The sequence below is a fragment of the Symphalangus syndactylus genome, chromosome 5 (assembly GCF_028878055.3).
Source record: "Symphalangus syndactylus isolate Jambi chromosome 5, NHGRI_mSymSyn1-v2.1_pri, whole genome shotgun sequence".
In the NCBI taxonomy this organism is placed as follows: domain Eukaryota; kingdom Metazoa; phylum Chordata; class Mammalia; order Primates; family Hylobatidae; genus Symphalangus; species Symphalangus syndactylus.
This window is the reverse complement of record NC_072427.2, coordinates 75,841,358-75,862,907: the sequence shown is the minus strand read 5'-3', so window position 1 is coordinate 75,862,907 and position 21,550 is coordinate 75,841,358. Positions and strand designations below refer to the sequence as shown.

At 39.0% G+C, this 21,550-nt stretch overlaps 1 protein-coding gene and 1 pseudogene across 1 annotated transcript in view; one reads left to right on the top strand and one right to left on the bottom strand.

Annotated features, from left to right (window-relative positions):
* Positions 1 to 3,147: 3,147 nt before the first annotated feature.
* LOC129481649 (olfactory receptor 4C11-like) lies at positions 3,148 to 4,777 on the top strand (annotated as a pseudogene).
* Positions 4,778 to 17,597: 12,820 nt separating this feature from the next.
* Positions 17,598 to 21,550, bottom strand: part of LOC129483183 (septin-7-like) — a 123,163-nt gene continuing 119,210 nt past the window's right edge. The window contains exon 5 of the transcript XR_010121124.1: positions 17,598 to 17,955. The gene's annotated coding sequence lies outside the window, so the exon portion shown is untranslated. The remainder of the gene's footprint in view (positions 17,956 to 21,550) is intronic.

The window sequence follows — 21,550 nt, the reverse complement described above, 5'->3', positions numbered from 1 at the left end:
CTATAAATTTCCCTCTACACGTTGCTTTGAATTTGTCCCAGAGATTCTGGTATGTTGTGTCTTTGTTCTCATTGGTTTCAAAGAACATCTTTATTTCTGCCTTCATTTCATTATTCACCCCATAGTCATTCAGGAGCAGGTTGTTCAGTTTCCATGTAGTGGAGCGGTTTTGAATGAGTTTGTTAATCCTGAGTTCTAGTTTGATTGCACTGTGGTCTGAGAGACAGTTTGTTATAATTTTTGTTCTTTTACATTTGCTGAGGAGTGCTTTACTTCCAACTATGTGGTCAGTTTTGGAGTAGGTGTGGTGTGCTGCTGAAAAGAATGTATATTCTGTTGATTTGGGGTGGAGAGTTCTGTAGACGTCTATTAGGTCCGCTTGGTGCAGAGCTGAGTTCAATTCCTGGATATCCTTGTTAACTTTCTGTCTCATTGATCTGTGTAATGTTGACAGTGGGGTGTTAAAGTCTTCCATTATTATCGTGTGGGAGTCTAAGTCTCTTTGTAGGTCTCTAAGGACTTGCTTTATGAATCTGGGTGCTCCTGTATTGGGAGCATATATATTAAGGATAGTTAGCGCTTCTTGTTGAGTTGATCCCTTTACCATTACGTAATGTCCTTCTTTGTCTCTTTTGATCTTTGTTGGTTTAAAGTCTGTTTCATCAGAAACTAGGATTGCAACCCATGCCTTTTTTTGTTTTCCATTTGCTTGGTAGAACTTCTACTCTCTTCTGGCTTGTAGAGTTTCTGCCTAGAGATCAGCTGTAAGTCTGATCGGCTTCCCTTTTTGGGTAACCCGACCTTTCTCTCTGGCTGCCCTTAATGGTTTTTCCTTCATTTCACCTTTGGTGAATCTGACAATTATGTGTCTTGGAGTTGCTCTTCTCGAGGAGTATCTTTGTGATGTTCTGTGTATTTCCTGAATTTGAATGTTGGCCTGCCTTGTTAGATTGGGGAAGTTCTCCTGGATAATATCTTTAAGAGTGTTTTCCAGCTTGTTTCCATTCTCCCCATCACTTTCAGGTACACCAATCAGATGTAGATTTGGTCTTTTCACATAGTCTCATATTTCTTGGAGGCTTTGTTCATTTCTTTTTATTCTTTTTTCTCTAAACTTCTCTTCTCACTTCATTTAATTCATTTCACCTTCAATCACTGATAACCTTTCTTCCGGTTAATTGCATTGGCTACTGAGCTTCTGCATTCTTCACATAGCTCTCGTGCCTTGGTTTTCAGCTCCATCGGGTCCTTTAAGGACTTCTCTGCATTGGTTATTCTAGTTATCCATTCGTCTAATTTTTTTTCAAAGCTTTTAACTTCTTTGCCATTGGTTCAAATTTCCTCCTGTAGCTCAGAGTAGTTTGGTCATCTGAAGCCTTCTTCTCTAAACTTGTCAAAGTCATTCTCTGTCCAGCTTTGTTGCATTGCTTGTAAGGAGCTGTGTTCCTTTGGAGGAGGAGAGGTGCTCTGATTTTTAGAGTTTCCAGTTTTTCTGCTCTGTTTTTTTCCCATCTTTGTGGTTTTATCTACTTTGGTCTTTAATGATGGTGATGTACAGATGGGGTTTTGCAGTGGATGTCCTTTCTGTTCGTTAGTTTTCCTTCTAACAGACAGGACCCTCAGCTGCAGGTCTGTTAGAGTTTGCTAGAGGTCCACTCCAGATGCTGTTTTCCTCGGTGTCAGCAGCAGTGGCTGCAGAAGAGCGGATATTGGTGAACGGCAAATGCTGCTGCCTGACCGTTCCTCTGGAAGTTTTGTCTCAGAGGAGTACCCGGCCATGTGAAGTGTCAGTCCACCCCTACTGGGGGCGTGCCTCCCAGTTAGGCTACTCAGGGGTCAGGGACCCACTTGAGGAGGCAGGCTGCCCCTTCTCAGATCTCAAGCTGCATGTTGGGAGAACCACTACTCTCTTCAAAGCTGTCAAAGAGGGACATTTAAGCCTGCAGAGGTTACTGCTGTCTTTTTGTTTGTCTGTGCCCTGCCCCCAGAGGTGGAGCCTACAGAGGCAGGCAGGCCTCCTTGAGCTGTGGTGGGCTCCACCTAGTTCGAGCTTCCCGGCTGCTTTGTTTACCTAATCAAACAACTAACTTGGCAATGGCAGATGCCCTTCCCCCCAGCCTCACTGCCACCTTTCACTTTGATCTTGGACTGCTCTGCTAGCAGTGAGTGAGACTCCGTTGGCGTAGGATCCTCCAAGCCAGGTGCAGGATATAATCTCCTGGTGTGCCATTTTTTAAGCCTGTTGGAAAAGCGCAGTATTAGGTTGGGAGTGACCCGATTTTCCAGGTGCCATCTGTCACCCCTTTCTTTGACCAGGAAAGGGAATTCCCTGACCCCTTGCTTTCCCTGGTGAGGTGATACCTCTCCCTGCTTCGGCTTGTGCATGGTGCACTGGGACCACTGTCCTGCACCTACTGTCTGGCACTCACCAGTGAGATGAACCTGGTACCTCAGTTGGAAATGCAGAAATCAACTGTCTTCTGTGTTGCTCACACTGGGAGCTGTAGACCAGAGCTGTTCCTGTTTGGCCATCTTGGCACTGTCATAAATAACAATGATAATCTTTAGCATTTGGATAATAACACTGTACTTTGGAAGTTATTGTAAAATTGTTGTTTGCAGGATTGCTATGGGAGTAACAATTGAGAGCAACATAAATGTTTCCATAGTCAAATGGTCAAATAAATACTTCTTATAAAAATGTATACATTATCACACTATTAAATTAGTAATTAATGTATGGAAAGTATGGCAACATAAGAATAATATCTCTAAAAATTCTGTCAAGACCAGAATACAAAATATTATATGATCATTCAATTATAATAACTATGCTATGAACAAGGACTTGAAATAGAAAAATCATAAAATTCTAAGTTAGAATTATGCAATTTTTTTTCAAATAATGATTTTAGAAAAAGTGCACTAGGGAATTTGGGACATATATGTAAAAAGGCACATATGATTAAAGAAAACATGCCTACTTAGGTCATAGCATGTTAGAAGATTTATATCGGTAGAGCATTTATAGGCAGCGAAGCTCAGTATTGTAATGGTATAAGTTTAAGAGTACAGTAAAGAGAGTAATGGATAGTTTCCTGAGCTCAAGTACACTAATCTCAAGATATTTTCCATACCTATTACATCATGACCATCAGTGAGTTGACATCTTGAACACAGGTGGCATAAGTAAAAGGTTGTCAAACTAGATTTTTTGTAAAGAATATTTCATCTAAGATACTGAAGGCATCACAGATAATGGACACAAAAATCAGTGAGCTGAATGAGAAGATCTTTTTCAGGGAGGATGCTCCAACAGTATTAGCACTTAATTATATTGGAACAGTGTTTCTCTGATTGCAAAGCACAGAGATAAAATGCATAATATATGAAATATGTGTGTATATATGTGTATATGTGTGGGTATATAATCTTTCTTAATTCTGAAAATTCAGGAAATCGTAGGGCAAATTTTTGCACTATTTTTTTTTATATTATGAAGGCTAAGTTTCAAAGCAGTGGTCACTTGTCCAAGGAAAAAACAAGTTCAACTGTTCTCACTCTAGGTAGAAACAAAAATTTGTGAAGGACATTTATTTTTGACTCCCGAAATGTGAAAGCTTTAGTTTAATCCAACGATTCTCTAAATCAATGGTTAAATCCTGAAGAGGTCTGGGCATTTGAAGATTTTTAAGGTTCCTAGGGGATTCTGGTTCACCTCAAAGAAAGTTGGAGGTAACAGAGCATGGACTAGGACAAAGGAATTCAGAAGCAAGCCCATGGATTTCCCCAAGATGTCATTTATTTTCTTCTCTCTGCAGATTAAACACTTGTTAACTGCATCCTACCTCCAGCCACTAATGTGGTGATGAATACCAGTGTGACTGAATTCATTCTGTTTGGGTTGACACAGGATGCTGGAAAGCAGAAGGCAATATTTGGAATCTTCTTGATTCTTTACCTTGTGCCTCTGTTGGGGAACTTTCTCATTGTGGTGACTATTAAAACAAGCCAGACCCTTAGGTGTCCCATGTAGTTTTTTCTGTTCTACCTGTCCTTTGCTGATGCTTGCTTCTCTACAACCACAACCCCCAGATTGATTGTGGATGCCCTTTCTCAGAAGAAGACCATTTCCTACAATAAGTGTATGACTCAGGTCTTTGCAGCCCATTTCTTTGGGTGCATGGAGATTTTTGTGCTCATCCTCATGGCCTTTGATCGCTATGTAGCCATTTGTAAGCCCTTGCAATACACAACTATCATGAGCCGACATGTCTGTGGTGTGTTGGTGATTCTGGCCTGGGTGGGGTCTTGCATCCATTCTTCAGCACAAATTTTCCTGGCTTTGAGACTGCCTTTCTGTGGCCCAAATGTGATTGATCATTATTTCTGTGATTTGCAGCCCTTGTTGAAACTTGCCTGCATGGACACTTATGTGATAAATTTGCTAGTTGTGTCTAATAGTGGGGCCATCCTCATGGTGAGTTTCATAATCCTGCTTATCTCCTATATTGTCATCTTACATTTTCTGAGAAACCACAGTGCAGAAGGAAGGCAAAAGGCACTTTCCACGTGTACCTCCCACATTATTGTGGTTGTCATATTTTTTGGTCCATGTATATTTATATACACACATCCACCAACCACCTTTCCAATAGACAAAATGGTCGCTGTGTTTTATACAATTGGGACACCTTTACTTAACCCTCTGGTCTATACACTGAGGAATGCAGAAGTGAAAAATGCCATGAAAAAATTATGGTGTAGCAAAATATGACATTAGTTAATAAATGATATGTGTCTGTTTCTTTAACCATTTAGTTTTTGTTGCATGAACTAGAAAGTATTTTTGTTTGGAAATAACCAAGATATGTGTGTGTGTATACACATAAGTGTGTATATATGTGTGCAAATGTATATATGTGTATATGCCTACCGTATGCTGAGATAATTGCATTACACTATGATTCCTTAAGGCTCATAATCATTTTGGCCAACCTGTGAAGGTCCTTATTTGAATTTCATCCAAATTTTGCCATTTTCCCATGGTAACTTTGCTTCCTATACATTTTTTTAAAGAAATGTCCTGACTAATGACAGAATAATTGTGAGTGTGTGTGTGTATACGTGTACATGTACATGTACAAGTTCCTTTTCCAGATTTTATTCTAATAACTTATGAATGTGGTTATAAGAACTAATCCATAGGTGACTGGGAGCTTGTAGAATCAAAGTTGTCTTGGCCATTGGGGGATTAGAGAGGATACTTCCAGGAAATACTACTCTGGAAATCCTTGCCGAACCCTGCCTCACTGAGGATATCTATCTACGTTGACGGACCCTCAAACTCCAATAAAAGCTGGAAAATTCAGTGAAAACCTAGACCCTGACTGGAAAATCTCTCAAAATTATTTGGTATTAAATAGACATTGTATTCATCCATTGAGGCTGCTATAATGAAATACTATAAACTGGGTAGCCTACAAACAACAGATATTTATTTCTCAAAGTCCTGGAGGCTTGGAAGTTCAAGGTTAAGATGTCATCATCAGATTCTGTGTCCAGTGAGGGACCCGTTTCTGATTCACAGGTTGCCATCTTTTCACTACAAACTTACCTGGATGAAGGGACAAGAGTCTCTCCCTGGGGCCTATTTTATAAGGGCACTAAACACTTCCCAAAGGCCACACCTCCTGATACCACTACCTTGGGGGTTAGAATTTCAACATATTTCAACATATAAATTTTGGGGAGACATAGACATTTAGACCATAGAGGGCATAGAGTAATTTGGACACACATTATAATTCCACATCTATTGTGTCTAGTCAAAATTTTACTTTTAACATCTTGTTACATAAAAAACGTGAATTCATGAATAACTTACATCAACACTGGAATTCAAAATAATTTGTTTTCATTTATAAATAGATTGTACTTTATTCCAATTTGAGAAACATTTGTTTGCACTCATATAAAAGATTTTTATTGACAAAAGTTTGTACAATTAAACCTTATTTGTAAGCAGGAAAAACTTCCAAGTGAGTTAAACAGAGACTGACTTCAGGAAGGCGTAATGAGGACATGGGGAAGGAGAATCATGCCAAGTATAGGAGAAGGGCAAGAATAGGAGGTCTGAAAATCAACCTATTATTGATCAGGTAAGTGGGAAGAAGAAAAAATCACAAAGTAACTTCATGAGAGATCCAAGACAGGGCCTATAAAATCATTTTGTGATTTTATATGGTGAGGGGAGGCATTTTAAATTCCCCATCTCTACACTTATGTCTGAGGTTCCTTGCATAAAGAAATGAACCTCAGGATCATGTTTAGTGTTGAAGTAATTTTGGCACCAGTCACTTCAAATAGCTGGATGACCAAGGGGCAATGTAGAACCAAGAGGATAACAGCCAGTCAGAGTCCTGTGAACACTGCAGAAATCACTTATGTTTCTCCTTTCTCTACCCTCTCAGTCAGAAGGACAGGATCTACATCAAAAGTTATAATGCCAGTACAGTAGACCCTTGAACATTTTGGGAGTTGGGGTGCCCACCCTCCCTGCAACACAGAGTTGAAAATCCACATGTAACTTTTAATTCTCCCAAAACTTTACTGCTAACAGCCTACTGTTGACTGGAAGCCTTACTGATAACATGAAGTTAAATAACACATACTTTGTATGCTATATGTATTATATACTATATCCTTACAATAAAATGAGCTAGAGAAAAAGAAAATGTTTTTAATCAAATCATAAGGAACAGAAAATATACTTACCATTCTTTAAGTGGAAGTGGATTATCATAAAGATTTTCATCCTTGTCATCTTCAGGTTTAGTAAGCTGCTGAAGAAGAGGAAGAGGAGGTGTTCGTCTTTTTGTCAGAAGGTTGGCGGAAGCAGAAGAAAATCCACCTATAAGTTGACTTGAACAGTTCAAACCTATGTTGTTCAAGGGCCAACTGTATTTTAGTAAGTAGAACTGGGCTAAGGAATAATAACAGTGTTTTGAATCCTAACTTACCATGAGCCTCTAGGCTGGACTGCAGTATAAAATCTCTATCAGTCTGGATGTGATGGCTCATGTCTATAATCTCAGTGCTTTGAGAGGCCAAGGCAGAAAGACTGAGCCCAGGAGTTGGAGGTTGCAGTGAACTATGATCCTGCTACTGCACTCCAGCCTGGGTGACAGTGAGATCCTGTCTCTAAAAAATTACAATATTTAAATATACAAAAACTCTATGAGTAGAGAAGATTTTTCCTTAAGCAGCAAATGCAGCAAAATTACTGAGATTGCATTTTATATGTGTCAGATACTCTTCCTGAAGCAATCACTGTTTCCAGAAAGACAGAATTATCTGATTTTCCAAACCCTGGTCATATGCCCACACTTGAAGCATAGGTAGAGGCACCAATCGAACTAACCATGTGGTCTGAGAATAGAAGGGTGTGCCTATTATGAAAAATAGGAAATGGGTTGGGCGCGGTGGCTAAAACCTGTAATCCCAGCGCTCTGGGAAGCCGAGGTGGGCGGATCATGAGGTCAGGAGATCAAGACCATCCTGCTTAACACGGTGAAACCCTATCTCTCCTGAAAATACAAAAATTAGCCAGGCATGGTGGTGGGTGCAGGTTGCAGTGAGATGAGATCATGCCACTGCACTCAATCCAGCCTGGGTGACAGAGCGAGACTCCTATCTCAAAAAAAAAAAAGAGAGAGAAAAAAACATCTCTGTTTTACCCATTTTCACAACTGTTTTCTGAGGTCTGCATGACTGTCCTTATACTTTGTACAAATTAGAAAAGTGCTCTTCATTCTCAAAACACTGCTGAAATAAATATATTAATCTATGCTACCTCGATGTAAATGACACTTCCTTAGATGTGTTGCTCATGTTGTTCCCAGACCAAGCAGGGTCAGGCTGCTATTTCTCACGGCCCAAATAAAGAGATGCAGATGAACTGGGGAGGAAGAGAGTTATTATTTCTGTAACCGGTTACAGGGAGACGGCCTGGAAATTATCACCAGACCAACTCAAAATTACAAAGTTTTCCAGAGCTTATAAACCTTCTAAGCTATATGTCTACATGTAAGCGTGCAATTCATTGAAAGAGATAAGTGATTAACTTCTTTTAATCTACAACTAAGGTCTGAGTCCTGAAGACCTTCTTCTGGAGCCTCAGTAAGTTTACTTAACCTAAATGGGGTCTAGGTTCTTGGGTGATTACCCTTACATTGTCTCTTGCTAGATCATAAAGGTTTGGGGAGTTCCTTTAGACCCCAATAAACTTGTTTGTGGAGGCCTGGAGAGTTTCTTCAGACCTTCAATAAAACTTGTTTAATCCTAAAAAGGGTCCTGTTAAGAATTCCTTCATTATCCTGTCATTCTTCAAGGCCCAGGAAAAGCCTAGGTAAAACTCTTTGTGGGCTCTTTGTTACATTCCAGCCTTTGTATAAGAGCACTCCCTTAATCAGCTTTTAATGTTTAACCAAGTTACTCAGTGCTGGGACAGTTGTAATGGAGGCCTGCATTAGTGAGACCTGCCCTGCCACAATATATGGGTCACAGTCTTTAAACAAGTGTGTGGCAGCTTTCAGTGTCCTCTTTAGGTATAATCAACTCTTCTTATTGATACAGTTGTACACCTTGTCATGGGAGAGTCTTACTGCATCAGGGAGATATCCTGCCATTGACATTCAACCAGCAACCTCTTTCAGAGATACTGATTAACAATAATTCTGGCTACAGCACTGAAAGGGATTCCCACTGTGGGGTTCCATGCCTAACACCTTTATTTTTGCCTTACCTCCAAATTGGAAGCATTGGTGCTAGTCAAACAGATATCTTCTATTTGTTTTATGCATCATCACATCCTTTCTCAGGAAGGGTCATTAGCTGTTACTCAGGACAAGTCTGATTTAATCCCTCTCTCCCTCCTTTCCTCTTTTTCTCCCTTCTTCCTTACTTCCTATTATTTTTGAAGTACATATCCAGTTCCATAAATGGTGGATTCAAAGTTGAAAAAGAGAGTCATGATCCCAATCCATATGGAACCTAGGTCTGTAGACATTCCTTAAACTTGTTGAATATACAGGTGTCCATTTTTTAGTTTCAGCCCTAAGGAAAGATTTGTCTTATTTCAAATATCTCTTAGAATTTCAATTTGAAATGAAAGGGCATGTGATTTAGAGATCTTTTTGTCAAAACATCTTTTCTCAGAGAAATTCCACTTTCTTTGCCTTGTATTTCTGCTCCTTTGATTTCCACTACATCGTGATTTCATTATTATACTGACACTTCTCCTATCTTACTTCTTGGTCCATTTAATAGTCTCCTGTGCTGTAACTCCCTGTTTTGTAAAAGTCTCTGTATGAGCTTAGGAGTTTGACATCAGCCTGGGCAACACAGTAAGACCTCGTCTCTGCTAAAAATAAATAAAATAAAATAAAACAAAACAAGGCAAAATAATAAAATAAAATAAAATAAAATAAAATAAAAATTAGCCGGGTGTGACAGCATGTGCATGCCCATAGTCCCAGCTACTTGGGAGGCTGAATCAAAAGGATCACTGGAGCCCAGGACTAGGAGGCTGCAGTAAGTTATGATCATGCCACTACATCCGACCTTGGGTGACAGAGCAAGACCATGTCTCCATCAATCAATCAATCAATCAATCAATCAATCAATCAAGTCTCTGTAAACTTGGGTTCTATTCTTGGTTCACTCTTCTAAACTTGTCACGTGCTTTAGCTGCGCACTCTCATCTGCCCTTGTGCTTTCAGCTAACACTGACATTCACTAAATCTTGATGTGGAAGCTAAAGTAACTCCATCTAAGATGCTAATTTGCTATGCTGACTTCTGATTAAACCCAGATCCAGGAATGTCTTTAAGATCTCTACTTTCATATACTTACTGGAAATCTTGCCCTTAGGTCAAAACAACCTGGATGTTATCTTAAACATATATTTACATTAAGTCCTGCCCTTAGGCAAATTCCCTATCTTGCAACTGCTGGAGACATGGCTTCTGTTCATAAGTCCCTATTAAATGTTTCTTTCTAAGAAACTAGATTTGTCAGCCTCCTTCTACAGCTTCTCGACTCCCTTGACTTTTGGGGCTAGGTTTATATAAACCTGTTCACTACAGAGTACTAGCTCTGCAGCCTCAGTTGTCTCCTGATTTTCATTTTGTAGATCCAGCCTATTGGAAATCCCAACTTACACATCTTTTAGGGAATTCAACTGATTGCTTGCAGTGTTAAAGCTGAGCTCTTTAACTTGTATTTCTGAGAATACATATTAATTTATTCTCAACACCTTGCCTGGCTAGTATGCATCTCCACATCACCATTTTCTATTGCTTTCTGACCCACAATATATGTTCTATAAATCCTGAATTTATTAAGACCATTGATAATTATAGCCACCATTATTGAGTCCTGTATCTGTTAACTATTCCTATGTAACAACCATACAACCTCAGTGGCATGACATGATATATTTTTTTTCCTTCACACACACACCCACATGCACACACTCACCCACACACAAATACACACACAGTCATGTGTCATTTAACAATGGAGATATGTTCTGAGAAATGTTTCATTAGGTGATTTTATTGTTTTTCAAACACCATAGAATGTATTAACACAAACTTAGATAGTACAGCTTATTACACACCTAAGCTATATGGTGCAGCCCAGGTGTCCTCAACCCCCAGGGCATGGATCAGTATTGGTCCATGGCCTGTTAGGAACTGGGCATTTACAGCTGCTCCTCATTGCTCACATTACCACCTGAGCTCTGCCTCCTGTCAGATCCACTGTGGCACTAGATTCTCATAGAGGCACAAACCCTATTGTGAACTGTGCATATCAGAGATCTAGGTTGCACACTCCTTATGAGAATCTAATGCCTGATGATCTGTCACTGTCTCTCATCACCTCCAGATGGGACTGTCTAGTTTCAGGAAAACAAGTTCAGGGCTTCCATTGATTCTACATTATGGTGAGTTGTATAATAACTGTATTATGTATTTTAATGTGATAATAATAGAAATAAAGTGCACAATAAATGTAATGCACTTGAATCATCCAGAAACCATTCCACCCCCATCCATGGAAAAATTGTCTTCTATAAAACTGGTCTTTTGAGCCAAAAATGTTGGGGACTGCCTGTATAGCCTATTGCCTCTAGGTTTGTAGCCTAGGAGCAGTAGACTGTACCTAGCATGTTACTGTACTAAATACTGTAGACAATTGTAACACAATGGTCAGTACCTGTGTATGTAAACATAGAAAAGGTACTGTTAAAATACAGTATCGTTAGCCAGGTGTGGTGGCTCACACCTGTAATCCCAGCACTTTGGGAGGCTAAGGCGGGTGGGTCACCTCAGATCAGGAGTTCAAAACCAGCCTGGCCAACATGGCAAAGCCTTGTCTCTACTAAAAATACATAAATTAGCCAGGCACAGTGGTGGGCACCTGTAATCCCAGCTACTTGGCAGGCTGAGGCAGGAGAATCGCTTTAACCCGGGAGGCGGAGGTTGCAGTGAGCCGAGATCATGCCATTGCACTCCAGCCTGGGTGACAGAGCAAGACTCTGTCTCAAAACAAACCAAAAAACAAACTAAACAAAAAAAAAGTAGTATCATCTTATGGGACCATCCTTTCATATGAGGTCTGTTGTTGACCAAGACAGAGCTATGTGGTGCATTACTGTATTTGTGTGTTTATATATACATGAGTACTTACTATGGTAAATGAGGAAGAGAGAAAATAAACAATAAACTAACAAATATCTGGACAGCATGTTTTGTTAGAAGTCTATGTGTACATAGAAAAATGAAAAATGAAGATTGGTAAGGAGGACCATCAGGGCTGGGGATGATCTGCAACATTAAGCAGATGGTCAGGGAAGGCTTCATTGAGAGCATCATCCTGAACAAATACTTGAACAGGGTAAGGGAGACAGCCATGTGGATACTGCATAAAGGAGTGTCTCTACTGGATTTGAGAAACAGAAAGCTGGCCAGTGAGGCAGAAACCCAGAGGATAGGATGAAGTGAGGTCATTCATAGAGAGAGTGGTGAACATCATTTTTTTCCTTTTTTTTTTCTATTTTCTTTGAGATGGAGTCTCACTCTATTGCTAGGCTGGAGTGCAGTGGCCTGATCTCAGTTCACTGTAACCTCCACCTCCTGAGTTAAAGCGATTTTTGTGCCTCAGCCTCCCAAGTAGCTGGGAGTGCAGCCACCTGCCACCATGCCCGGCTAATTTTTGTATTTTTAGTACAGACGGGGTTTCACCATGTTGGCCAGGATGGCCTCTATCTCCTGACCTTGTGATCCACCCACTTTGGTCTCCCAAAGTGCTGGGATTACAGGCATGAGCCACTGTGCCTGGCCTGAACTTCATTTTTAATGAGAGTGAAATAGAGTGCCATGGGGAGTGTTAATCCAAGGAGAGACAAGGATTGAATTACTTGTGACAATTTCACTCTGGCTGCTGTATTAAGATTCCACTGGCATGAAGTTGAAGTTGGGGGGCAGCAGATGCAGAAGGAGGTGGGCAAGTTAGGGAGTGAATTCCAGTAATTAGGTGGAAACTAAATGTGACTCACATTTAGGGATGTAAGGGACGAGATGGAATAGTGAAGAATGACTCTAAGGTTTCAGGTCTGAGAAATGTATGGACTTTTCATCAGCTGAGGAGAGGAGTCCCACAGGAGGAGCTTGGACGTGGTTGTGATGGTGGCGGTGGTGAGGGGCTGTGGAGTCAAGGTACATTATTTTGACATTCTGAATTTGAGATCTTTATTAGGCAACAAAGTTGATATTTGGACAGTAATCAGATATATTGTCTGATGTTAGACAGCATGGTCTGAGATGCAGATAAAAATTTGTGAGCATTCAGCAGTTAGATAACATTTAAAGCTATGGAATTGGATGCATTTACTGAAGCAGTGTTTATTGTCAGAGGAAAAGATGACCTTGACTGAGCCCTGGGGAGCTATAATCTTAAGAGGTCAGGGAGGAAAAGCAGACTTGGCAAGAAGAATGAGAAAGAGTGACCTGTGAAGGAGAAAGAAAACCAAGAAACAAAGATGTACTGGAAACTGGGTGAATCAAATATAAGAGATGGTAAGAATGAAGAAGTGTTTCCAATATTGCTTGATAGGTCTAGTAAAATAACAGGTGAGAAGTGACCGCTGGATTTAACAATGTGGAGGTGATTTGCAAAATCGAAAAGAAAAATTTGTTAAGGTAGAGTGGTGGGGAGACCTTCCTGGTACAGATTTGAGATGGACTCAGAGGAAAGGAATTAGAGGGAGCAAGTCTTCCAACATATTTCATTTTGAAGAGAAATAAATCAATGGAAAAAAATAACTGGCAAATAAGTGGCGTTATGAGAATAACTTTTTAAAGATGGGGACTTAAAGGGACATTTTCATGATAATGGGAATGATCTTGTAGAGAGCAAGCATTGCTAAGGAGAGAAAGGTGAATTATCAGGCCATTGTTCCTATGTAAATGAGAAGAATGTGATCTGGTGCATGAGTGAAGGTACTGGCTTTAGATAGTAGCACTGATAGTTTATAGGTAGCAAGATTTTATGGTAACAGGCAGAGAGGCTGACTATGTGGGCACAGATGCTGGAGGGTGGGGTCATAGGGCGATGTGAGTTTGTATAAAATGTTTTCTGATTGATTTATGGCTTCTCTGTGAAGTAGAAAGTAAAGTCATCAAGAGTCATTGACACTGAGTTAAAGAAAGGAGCTATTGGCCGAGCGTGGTGGCTCATGCCTGTAATCCTAGCACTCTGGGAATCCAAGATGGGTGGATTGCCTGGGCTCAGGAGTTCGAGACCTGCCTGGGCAACATGGGGAAACCACGTCTCTACTAAAATACAAAAAACACACCCAGCCAGGCTTGGTGGCGGGTGCCTGTAATCCAAGCTACTTGGGAGGCTGAGGCACAAGAATTACTTGAACCCAGGAGGCAGAGGTTGAAGTGAGCCAAGACCATGACACTGCACTCCAATCTGGGCAATGAAGTAAAACTCTGTCAAAAAAAAAAAAAAAAAAAGGAGCTATAAGGAGCTATTAAAGATACAGGGAGGGGTGTGAAATAGTCCTTTAGGACATGGGGAGCATAAATGGACTGTGGACCTCCAGACACTCTATTCACTTGAGCTCACTTGAGATCCAGGTCATTTAGTGAAACCATTTAGTGTGGTCTCAAAGTAACACTTATAAGGTGAGGCACAACTTGTTAAAAAATTCACTCAATCTATTAACATTTTCTGAAGACATAAATAAATCTACCGAATCCTCCCGGAATAGATTAAACTTGAGTTTGGTGAGGTTCAAGGAGCTGCGACTTGGCTTGCTGTTTGACTTGAGCTCCACCTTGTGGGAAAATCACATCAGGGCAAATGAGTAAAATCGCGATAGAGCTACAGAAATTATTATTAACCACATTGTCCTAATCTGAGCAGGGATTAGGGTACGTGGTTTTTTCCCATGTCTGTTTAGAAAATGGTCCTGAGAATTGATATTTATCTGAAAATTTATAATATTATAGATCTAGCTTATTTGTCCATAGGTGTGACAAATTTACTAATTAATAAAAATGTATTCTCAACTCTTTTATTAATAAGCTCTTCTTTTTCCCTTTGTCTGAGAGTCTTTGTCCCTTTATTCTTCTCTGAAATATCTGAACAGTGATGAGAAGTTTTAGTTCAGTTATTAGCTTCAGTTATTAGTTCTGTAAATGGTCTATTTTTCACCCTCTCCAAATAGATTTCAAGACATCTTAAATCTGGAGGTAGTCCAGGTACCAAAGCTATTGCTGTCTCAGGAGCAGTCTTGAGCATCATCTGTTCCTGATGATATTCCAAACAATTTTAGCAAAATTTCCAAACATTAGCAAAATCTTCCACTTTATTGTATCTTTCATTGTGAATTTGGTTGCGATCGTTTTTCATGGAACAGACTGTTAAAGTCACTCTTCTTACATAGTTTCATTTTCACCTAAAGCAGGCCAGTTGGCTTCGGCTCTTTGGAGGAGGGTTTCTAATCTCAGAGGATAGGGTGGTTATCTAAACTGATAGATACTTGCCAAAGCAGAATTATACGGTAGAAAGCCATTCCTGAAAATCTACTTTTTCCTGAAGATGAGGCCATTTTTGATAAATTGGTATTTCTTATACTTCATAAGGCTTTAAAATTTACAAATAGCTCAATGTTTAGCTTTGATTTAGGGCATTTTTATATCAGCCAGTACAGTCAACTTTCAGGGGATCTAGGAGGGAGGAGTTGTGACTATATCAAGTAGACATCTACATTTGGGTCTTTAGTAATTGTCACATACATGTAAAAGTATTATGATGAGAATTCTCTTATGTTGTGACTAAACTTACATTTTACAATAAGGGAAGATGAGTCAATGTTGAATTTGCTGATGTAGAAATCATATTATTGTATTTACACATACGTTTACCATTTCTGGTGGCCTTTACTCCTTTAAGTAGATCCACATTTCCATGTAGAATTATTTTCCTTCTGACCAAAGAACTTGCTTCATACTTGTAGTGAAATCTGGTGTTGATGTATTCCTTGGCTTTTGTATATCTGAAAGTCTTTACTTCACTTTTGTATTTGAAAGATACTTTTGCTGAATATTGATTCTAGGTTGACAATTTTGGTTTGAGTATTTTATTTTTATTCTAATCATTATTGTATACATTTAAGGCATGCAACATGATGTTTTGATATATTTATACATAGTAAAATTGTTATTATAGTCAGGCAGATTAACATATCCATCATCTCATATAGGGTTCCCCCACCTTTTTGGGCACAACTACCTAAAAACCAACTCTCAGGGAAAATCCTGTATACAGTACAATTTTATTAACTATAGTCCTCATGTCGTGCATTCGATTTTTAGACTTATTCATCCTACATATCTACTACTTTGTATCATTTGATCTACATCTTTCCAGGTTTCTCTCCTCTTCCAACCTCTTGCCCTGGTACATTTTATTCTCTATCTTTGTGTATTCACTTAAAAAAAGTTTAGATTCCATATGTAAATGAGATCATGTGGGGTGTGTGTGTGTGTGTGTGTGTGTGTGTATGTCTGGATCAGATGTTGCTCCATGGTCTTCTGGTTTACATGGTTTCTGATGAGAACTTCATTATAATTCTTACCTTTATTCCTTTGTACATAAAATATATTTTCTCTTTGGCTAACCAGAAGGTCTTATGTCTTAAGCCTGTCTACATGCCCAGTAGATTACTACTACAGCTGACATTTGAGAAAACCTATATACTAAGGCTATTTAAAACTAAGGGAATATCCATCACAGAGACTACATCATTCCCCACCATTCCCATCAGAGCTGGTGTTGGTACCCACTTCTGGGAGACTACAGGACAGGGTAACATGGTCCAACTTCACCCAACATGGCTCCCTAATGGGGCTAAGTGTGGAGCCCAATCCACTGCACATCCTGCAGACCTGTCTACAGGCTGTGGCATCGGAGAACTTCTCTCATTTGGCTGACAAGAGATGTCCATAAACAATTCCCCTCAGAAAGAACGAAAGTTACAGATAAATAATAAGAGACCAAATGGAAAGTTAACCCATTTCCTATTTAGGAAAAAAAAATGTGAAACTTGTTGCCAGTGTTCATTTCTCAGGGCACACAGGAAACAGGTTAAGGGGAGCATACTGAAGTTTACTGGAAAGTTCATTGGAAGAAGCTACAACACACACACACACACACACACACACACACACACAAGTAAGTAACCGGCTGGGCACCGTGGCTCATGCCTGTAATCCCAGCACTCTGGGAGGCTGAGGCAGGCAGATCAAGAGGTCAGGAGATTGAGACCATCATGGCTACCATGGTGAAACCCTGTCTGTACTAAAAATACAAAAAATTAGCTGGGCATGGTGGCAGGTGCCTGTAGTCCCAGCTGCTTGGGAGGCTGAGGCAGGAGAATTGCTTAAACTCAAGAGGCGGAGGTTGTAGTGAGCTGAGACCATGTCACTGCACTCCAGCCTGGGTGACAGAGCGAGACTTGGCCAAAAAAAAAAAAAGTAAGAAGAAGCTGGCAGATATCAAACTCTGAGACTTAGTAATCCATAAAATGATAGCTGGGAGTGTTCTCAGCCCCTCTAGCCCCTGTGGCAGACTGCTGACATCAGAGCTCAAGAAGAGCTTTCTTTCACCCATGAGCACAAGTACTGGAGTGGGATGCAATTTGGAGTCTTATTGAGGATATTACCTTGTTCATACAAGGTCCCTCTACTTGCCTCCTGGAGCTAAGCTTTAGTAATGGGCACCATACTGGGTGTGCACCCATTGTGGAAATTTGTTCTGCACAGGGTCCTTGAACCCTTGTATCTTCACATCACTTGATCTCTTGCAGACATTCCCCATCACAGGCCTGGAGTGTTACAGCCCTACTGTACGGCCAGACCAAGAGAAGCAGCAGGATTCATTGTAGTCTGGCTCTCAGGAACTTCTACTCTTATGGTAAAGGTCAGGGGTGCACCATATCAAAAGTGCACCTTGTGGGACAAAAGCAACCAGGTTGCTTGAGATCCAGAACTTTCTGGTTGTGAGAAGTTTCTTTCAGCAGAGGCAAAAGTGAAGTGCTGGGCTCAATAGGGGGAAGTCTGAAACTCTATCCCAATAGTCAAGCAGCCCTGGTGCCCATGAAGGTCTTGGAGAAGGGGATTTCTTCTTCCCTTTGCCCATCACTACAGACACAGATGGAACTTCTCCCATAGGAGCTCAGCATAAGTGCACCTGCAGATAGCCTTTCTGGAACATTTCAGGGTGACTGCATCCTCATAGGAGAAGTGCCCTGCAGGTTCAGGCTTTCATGAAAGGTAGAATCATAATCCCTCTCTAAATGGAGCATCAACGTTCCTGCAGATAAAAAGAAGCACCTGTCTGATTTGAACACCCAAAACACCAAGTCAGGAGTCTGAAAAGGAGGCAGATCACTTTCCTACTGGTTTGGAAAGGAAACTGAGGTGGCACCCTTCCTATCCCTTGTAAATATCTCACTACATTTCACTGAGAGCTCCCTCAGGGCTCTTTCAAGGCTGGGACCACTGCCAACTATAGCCACCTGCTGTACCTGCAGCTGGTTATTACTCATTAGCATCTCCTATTGGCTTGAAGTCTATACTGTTCAATGCAGTGAATAAAATACTGGGGTGGAAAAGGAAATTTAAAAAAGGCACAGCACTGGTGAATGACGTAAGCTTCATGAGACTTCTGCCATTTTGGTCCCAAAGGAGACAGTAAAACTGCACACATAACCAGCGCATCACTGCTACAACCAAAATCTGAGAAAGATATTGTACAAAGACTCTTTATAACCAAGGAACTCATACAGAGTCTTTGCTACTGAAAGCACCAAGAGGCAAAGGTAGGTGACAATAAACTATAAACATTAAATTCATATCTTCAAGGGGAAAAATGTAAGAAAATCCCTGGTTGAGTATAAACTAAATTCAAAAATATTTAGAAGAAATGATCTACCCAAATGAGAAGGAGTCAGAAAAATAATTCTGGAAATATGAAAAAAATAGGGTTCTATAAAATTCCCCAAAATTTACAGTAACTGCAGCAGCAGATCCAAACAAACATGAAAGCTCTGAAATACCAGGTAAAGAATGAAAAAGGGTTGATTATTAAATTACTCAATGAGATAGAAGAGAAAGTTGAAAACAAACCTAAAGAAACTTTTAAAACTTCAGAATATGAATACAAATATTTAAAAAACAGAAAGATATTTTAAAGAAAAACACAGTCAGAACTTCTGGAAATGAAAAATAATTTTAGAGAATTACAAAATGCAGTGGAAAGTTTTAATAACAGACTAGATCAAAGAGAAGAAAGGATTTCAGAGGTCAAAGACAAAGATTTTGAATTAACCAAATCAGGCAAAAATAAAGAAAAAAATAATTAAAATAAATCAACAATCCACCAAGAAACATGGAATTATGGTATAATGTCCAAACCTAAGAATCACAAATGTTTTTGAGTGAGAGGAAAAAGCAAAACGTTTGGAAAATCTATTTGAGGGAATAATTGAGAAAAATTTCCCTGGCCTTCCTAGAGATTTAGACATTCCAATAAAAATCTCAAATGCCTCTTGTTAGATTCATTGCTGAAAGGACATCATCAAGGCATATAGTCATCAGGCTAAAGTCAATGTGAAGGGAATAATTCTAAAAACACTGAGAAAAAAGCATCAGATAAACTAAAAAGGGAAATATATCTGACTAATGGCAGAGTTCTCTGCAGAAATCTTAGAAGCTGGAAGGAATAGGGTTCCTATCTTTAGTCTTCTTAAACAGAATAATTGTTGGTCAATAATTTTATATCTCACAAAACTAAGTTTCATAAATGGAGGGGAAATAAAGTCTTTCTCAGACAGGCAAATGCTGAGGGAACTTGTCAGTACTAGACCAGCCCTACAAGAAATGATAAAAGTAGTTCTAAAGCTTGAAACAAAAGTTTTATATTCCCCAAAATAGGAACACTTAGCATGAAACTCAAAGGGCTGATAAAACAATCACACAAAGAAAACAATGTAAATAGGCTCAACATGATGACTGAAACACTATCTCACTTCTCAATATTAATGTTGAATGTAAATAATCTAGATTCTCTACTTAAAGACACAAACTGACAGAATAGATAAAAAAATTACAAACCAAATATCTACTGTATTCAAGAGATATGCATAACATGTAAAAATTCATATTGACTCAAGGTAAACTGGTAGAAAGATATATTCCATTCAAATGGAAACCAAAAGCAAGCAGGAGTAGCTATTCTTATATCAGATAAAACATACTTTAAAGCAAACACTAAAAAAGGAAAAAAAACATTATAAAATAATAAAAAATTAATTCAACAAGAATATAAAATAATTCTAAACACATATTAATCTAACTCCAGAAATCCCAGATTCATAAAACAATCATTACTATATCTAAGAAAAGGGGCAGACAGCAACAAATAGTGAGAGACTTTGACACACCACTGGCAACACTAGGCAGATCAGTGAGGAAGAGAGTCAACAAAGAAACACTGGATTTAAGCCTTACTCTAAAATAAATGAACCTAACAGATATTTTTAGAGCATTATATCCAAGAACTGCTGAATATTTATTCTTTTCATCAGAACACAGAAAGTTCTACAAGCTAGATCATATAATAGACTAAAAACCATGTCTCAATACATTTTTTAAAAAATGAAACCATATAAAGTATCTTCTGAGATTACAGTTGAATAGAACTAAAATTAATTTCAAAGGGAATCTGGAAAACTATACAAATACATAGAAATTAAATAATCTGCTCCTGAATGATGTTTGGGTTAACAATGAAATCAAGAAGGAAATTTAGAAACTTTTCAAAATGAATGATAACAGTGACAGAAGTTATCAAAACCTTTGGGAAATAGAAAGAGCAGTGCTAAGAAGAAAGTTTATAGCACTAAATGCCAGAGATCAAGCAGTCAGAAAGATCACAAATTGACAGCCAATGTCACAATGGAAAGATCTAGAGAAGCAAGAACAAACCAAGCATAAAGCTAGCAGAAGAAAAGAAATAACACAGATCAGAGCAGAGCTAAATGAATTAGAAGCCTCCTGCCAAAAAGAAATACAACAAAATCAAGAAAATGAGAAGTTTGTTCTTTGAAAAATAAACAAAATTAACAGACCACTAGCTGGATTAACCAAGAGAGTAAGAGAGAAGATTCAAATAAACTCAATTAGAAATGAAAATGGAGATATTATAACTGACACCAAAGATAGACAAAAGATCATTGGCGACTACTGTGAGGACCTCTGTATACACAAACTAGAAAATCTAGAGGAAATGGATAAATTGCTGGAAACATATAACCACTTCTAACTTGAATTAGGAAGGAATAGAAATGCTGAATAGGCCAATAAGAAGCAATTATATTAAATCTGTAATAAGAAATCTGCCAGCCAAAAATAAAGTCTATAATCAGATGGAGTCACAGCTGAATTCTACCAGACATCCAATGAAAAATTAGTAACAATCCTACTTAAAATATGTCAAAAGATGGGAATCCTCTCTAACTCATGGTTTTGGCTTTCTATGAAGCCAGTATCATCTAGATACCAAAGCCTGGAAAGAACATACCAAGAAAAGAAAACTACTGCCAAATAACACTGATGAACACAGATGCAAAAATCCTCAATAAAATACTAATAAGTGGAATCCAACAGCAGATCAAAAAACTAATTCATCATGACCAAGTGGGTTTCATACCAGGATGCAGGAATGGCTCAGTACATGCAAACCAACAAATATGATTCATCACATAAACAGAATAAATAACAAAAATAATATGATCATCCCAATAGATGTAGGAAAAGCATTCAATAAAATAAAAAATCCCTTCAAAATAAAAACTCTCAACAAACTAGGCACAGAAGGAACACAACTCAAAATAACAAAGACCATA